This window comes from Polypterus senegalus, chromosome 6 (assembly GCF_016835505.1).
Source record: "Polypterus senegalus isolate Bchr_013 chromosome 6, ASM1683550v1, whole genome shotgun sequence".
NCBI classification, from domain to species: domain Eukaryota; kingdom Metazoa; phylum Chordata; class Cladistia; order Polypteriformes; family Polypteridae; genus Polypterus; species Polypterus senegalus.
Window position 1 is genome coordinate 58,389,755 of NC_053159.1, and position 5,987 is coordinate 58,395,741.

Genomic DNA, 5,987 nt, shown 5'->3' on the forward strand with positions numbered 1-5,987 from the left:
TTCAACTAGCATATTATGAAACTCAGATTGAGGCACTCTTTAGGGGCCTTGTCTATTGTTTCAGTGTATGCCGTGACCCCAGTGAGTGATGTCTCAGTGAGGGAGACATTTTATTTGCAACTTCGCTCAGTGGTTGATGGATACCTGCAAGATGACAATTCTCTGGCCATGGGTGACTTCAATGCGACCACTGGCACTGATAGGGCTGACTATGAGGATTGTGTTGGTCCCCATGGGTCTGGTGACCATAGTGAAAGTAGCTCCGTGTTCCTTGACTTTGTAAAAGGATAGGAGCTGCAGATTGCTGGATCCTGGTTCCAGCTCCCTGAGCCATAATTGTTAGGCTTGGTCCTCAAATACTGGTGGTGGAAGGAGATCGATCATATGCTTGTGGGCAGACACTGGAGGCTCCTACAGACCTGCTGGCTTTACTGAAGTGCCCAGTTTGTGAATTCTGACCACAGACTTGGTGTTGCTAGATCCAGCTTAGGTTCAGCAGGTTACCACCTACTAGAAGAATGAGGCTGGACCTAGCCATTAATGCAAATGTTATATTTGGAAAACTTTAGATATTTTTGTACCATTAGTTGTTTCATCTGTAAGTTGCCAAATATTCTTGTATTTGGTAGACTGTACCATGTGTAAGTGGCCAAATGTTCTTGTATTTGGTAGACTCTGCCACCTTAAGTTTTGTAGTATACTGTAAAATATGTTGTGCCATTAATTATATCTCCTTACATGTCTTTTAGCTTATAAATATTTCTGGTGCCTAGTGGAAATTCCAGAGTGATAACTATTTTATCTGTGATAGTGTGGTTGTAAGCCTTTTCAAAGTCTTGGCTTGTCTAACATTCATATACACTGTTTTTAAATCATCATATAGCTGAATGATGCAAACCATACCGGAAACCATTTTAAAACTTCAGCAAATACTATGGTTAGAACTTTAAATAATTGTGGACAAAGATTGATGTGTCTAAATGTGCCATAATCATACCTAATTAATTCAATTCAGGGTGATGAGGGCTGCAACCTATTCTATCACCACTGGGGGCAAGGCAGGCACAAACCTTGTATAAGGGGCGAGCCCAGTACTGGGACATGTATATGCATTCAGACTGAAAACATACTCCTATTTGTTGCACTTCCTCACTGACATTCTAATTGCTTGTGATAATAAATGCTTATTGCTGTTTTGCATAAAATGGTATTGCAGGGTTCTTGCAGGAGAGAATCATGACTTGTAAATCATATTTTGAGAAACTCTAGGATCTAAGTAGAGTAATTAAAAAGAAAAACAGACTAAACACAATGCTAAAGTAAACTTGGAAGTGCCACAAAAAATAGTGAAAATTTACTAAAGCATCGTGAAGACCTTATGTGAGCATGCTACACAGAGCCGGACTGACGTTTACAATCAGTGGGCGCTTTCCCGTTGGCCTGCTGCCTGGCCTGGCCTGACATTCAGAGCAACCAGTGAAATAAACTAATGGTGAAATTATATAGGGTGGTCCAGATCTAATTATGCAATTTTCATTACGCTATAACTTATTAAGTTTATTACAGAGAAAATCACCCGAAAAATCCTGGACCATCGAGAAGTATGTGAACTGACAACATGAAGAATCATTTTCGCGCCGAACTGGAGTTGTCCCCGGATAAAACAAAGTCATCCAGATAATCTGGATCTGCATAATTAGATCTGGACCATCCTGTATAATGTTATTATACTGCAAAAGAAGCAGGCATTATTGCTCTGTAGTAGGCATAAATCCTTTCAGTTTAACGTTGGAGGGTTTCTTTTCTGGTTTCTGGTTGGATGGTTTCTTGTGCTTGTTCAAGTCAAGTTTTGACTTTGCGTCTGTCTTGCGCTCTGACAGTTAAACAGGAGCACTATGATGAAAGGTGCGTATGTCTGGTGCTTTTGTGATTAAAGTTATATATGAAGATTGTTTAAAAGTTTATAATATACTTTGAATTATATTTGGAGGTTTTGTGGGTTTTGGGATTTACTGTGTATTTATTTTGTTTTGTTTTTGTTTCAAATTTTAATGAAGTGTTGCGTATGGTCACATTTTTAACTTTTTTTGTTTCCTTTTTCCCTCAGAGTGACTGAATAGGCTACACAAAATGTTTGATTTTGTTTTTTTTATTAATGAAACACATATGTGAGTGTAATGATTTGTGTTGTTAAATGTACCTGTTGTTCTTTATTTCATGAAAAGTTTGTTAATGAACATGTCTTGTTTTTACTTTATTTTAATATTTTTAAAGTGCGTCTCTCGCGCTGTGACAGATACACTTTAGCACTATGAAAAAGGAGTGACTGAATAGGCTACACAAAATGTTTTATAGTTTTTTGTTTGCTAAGTGCATTCTTTAAAAAATGCTTGACAGAATTCTGTGGCACTGAGACATTTTTTGAGTCTTTTGTCTATTGAAGAAATTCAAAGTGGTCCTTTTTGACCAACACTTCAAATTTAATGGAAAAGTATTCAGCATTACCATCCAGACACTGACAGTGGCTGTGTAGACTCACAGTTGAAACTGCAAAAATAATCTATGCACTGTGAATTCCACTGACAACTACTTTTTGTGGTTCAGTGCTTTTTGCACATTTGTTTTGATATACATATTAAAGAACTACATTGTTTATTTATTTATGAAATATTTACACTTAACAAGTATTGTTCCACACTTTATCAGAGGTTGTCTTGAGACTAATATTTAAGAGTGAAATGTATGAGTAAAAGCTGAATCTACTGTCTCCTCATTCATAAAAAAATCCAAGACAAAATGGTGTTTGTTCGTTTTTCGAATCTGTGCCTGTACAAGAAAACTGATGTATTTGTAATTGTGTGGCCTGGGTTAGACTTGGGAATCCTGGCCTGAATAAGCTTCCCAGTAGGGTCCTGATGGTACATAAATTGATCCAATTTCTAAACCCACTTATGGTCACTGTAGCCTGTCCCAGCAAGCACAGGGTACAAGGCAGCAACAATCCTTGGACAAGGCACCAGCCCATTGTAGACACATGGTTCATTTTCATAATTTTTTATATTCCTACTTTAGACAAATACCTTAGAGTGGATGTGTAATTTTCAATGAGAACAAGAAAATACCTCTTATTGTATTTTGGAACAAATCATCAGCATTTGCCTGTGTGATCTGTTGAATGCTCAAGTGAGACAGAACATGTAGAGATCCTAATTTTCTTTTGTGTTTTTCAGATAATATGTTCATTCTTTATTTTATTTGCTTCACTTAATTACCATAACAACAAGAGTTGCATTTAGTTTTATTTGGGGATGTTTCTATTCCTGCAATACCACTATTTTATTTGATAATTCTGAACTTTTAAATCTCAAAACTTGCAATTTGGATTTAATTTAAAAAGAACATTTTTCTTACAAAGTACTAAAGTATATGTCAATATACTTTTGAATAGTATAATTCACTCTAACCCAGAAAAGAGTTTGGTTCTGTTTTGTTTTTCAAATTGTCAAATAGTTAAGAAGACAATTTGGGATACAGGAGGAAAACAGGACTACAAAGAGAGAGAGAAATAAAACATGCAGACAGCAACCAGTCAACCCAATCTCCCAGAGTTGTGTGGCAGTAACAAAGTAAAATGTACACTAGATTTCATTTAAGAAATAAATAACTACATTTTCTTTTCAGTTATTAATTTACTGTATATATCTCTCTATTATAAAAGAAAATCTTGAAATGAGACTATTTTGGCAACAACTGGAGCATTATGGAATACCCAGAGAATTATTTCTTGCTGTGACATAAGCTTTGAATTAAAGCCTTTTTAAAGATGACCTGATCAGGCATTGTTTGAGCTAGACCTCTTTATAAATATACTTTGTAGGATTTATTTTTGGAGATATATTGTTAATTATATTTTAGGCATACTAGTTTCAAAGTATATTTTTCAAAAGTTAGACATATACTTTATTTTTCAAACAGGACTGCGAGGATGTATTTTTATATTGCTTTTTAATGCTGCTATTTATTCTATGGACACACAGTCTGAAATGAAGCCCATTTTCATATGTTTAATTATTACATTTCTTAGATGGCAAAGAAAATAATAAAAAAAAAAAATTCAGTGCCATTATGAACAATGTTGCACTAACTAACTACCATCAGCAAACAAATTATTCAGCAGAAGTTTGTCAAGAAACGCTACTAGGGCTTCTTTATAGCAACAGCATTATGTCCACATAATGTCTCACTGTGACTGTGACTGCCAGATCAGTGTTTTTTTTTTTTTATTTTCCGATGTGTGCGTAGACCATAGTATCTATCTATCTATCTTGGAAAAACTTTGGAGTTGCCATCGCATCACATACTGAGCCCTAGTTTAGGTTCCTATCACACTCAATGGCTGTGTGAATGTGCCATGTTTTTCATATGTTTATATAGGTTTCACTCTCAAAAAATTGCTTCGGAAAATTTGTTGAGCTATTAAAAAATAACCCAGTGTGTCTCATTTAAGCTATGGACATGTGTGCTTCTCTCTGCATTTTATACATGACTAGCCGTCCCATGCGGCTTTTCCCACGTAGTAGTGAAACAGGACAGTGAGGAGGGCCCCACCCAACTCCCAACTGCTGATATCACGCTTCCCCCTCCCCTCAGCTTGCAGCCTCTTTCTTGGATTAGCGCGATGAGGGAAGTCACAAAATCAACTGGAATGTTCAAGCAAATTATAGAAACAAAACCCTGATCTAAATCCATTAAGTAGTTCTCTTGTTTGCTAACTAAGTGGAGTTAAGGTTATGCCCCAAGGCAGACGCGTGAGTGATGAGGGCCTCGCCGCCCTCCATGCGGCCTGCTGCGTCTCTTTCAGATTCACACAAATAAATCAGTACCGCAAGCAAACTATGATACTTAGCGTGATGAGAGAAGTTTCAAAATCAACCAGAATGTTCAAGCAAGTTATAGAAAAAAAAACATCTAAATCCATTAAGTAGTTCTCTCGTGAAAAGTGGACAGACATACAGACAGACAGATGTTGGATTTTATATATATATAGAGATTATTCCCAGTCTTATACTTGGTGCTTCCAGGCTTGACTTTGGCTCCTTGCAATCTTAAAAAATGTGTTAATAAAATATAGTAGATAGGTAGTTTGGCGGTGTGTCTTTTGTCTGTCTTTTTGTGTTAAATCTATTGTTGCCATACAAAGTCATATAACATATACAAAGGAAGAGCTTCTGAATATAGATCACAGTGTGCCACCTGATGTGACTCCATGTATACCTGCGCATTACACTGCCTGGACATTTTAATCCTTCTATCTCTTTATTTTTGTATTGCCCTTGTATGCTGCATTATATTTTATCATTTTATATTTTATCTTCTTATATATCTTTTGTATTTTGTGTTGTCCTTGCATGTTGAACCCATAGTATCAAAACAAATTCTTAATACACAATAGAGTACCTGGCCAATAAAGTGAATTCTGATTCTGAGTCTAACTGTTCGAGTCCATTCTGCTGCTGTGATAAGATAACATCTGGAGATGCTAACTGCTGGGCCAATTAAAGCAGTCACTTTTCCTGATTAATCGGGTAGGACAATCAGAATAAATGTTGGCATTAAAGGAGAACCCAGTTTGGATCACAATATGAATTAATTGTATACCTCAAATTTATTTTGTATAGGTAAAGAGTTTAGGTCTCCAAAAGCTACAGAAGCCCAGGCTTGCTGCTAAAGTTGTTGGAACTTGTTTATTGATATTAAGACTGTACATGATCATTCATTGCTGGTGCTTATTAGAATGAAATAGCTACAGGTTTTTTTTTTTGTTTAATAAAGGAAGAGATGCATCTTAACATAAATTCAGAGAGATACATGTGGAGTAACATTATGCTGGATTCAATGAGTTTAATGCCCATAGCTGCCATACAGGGAACGGGAAATGTGTCAACATCAAGCCTGTTACTACCGTGAAAAAAGAAGAGAGAAAGAGA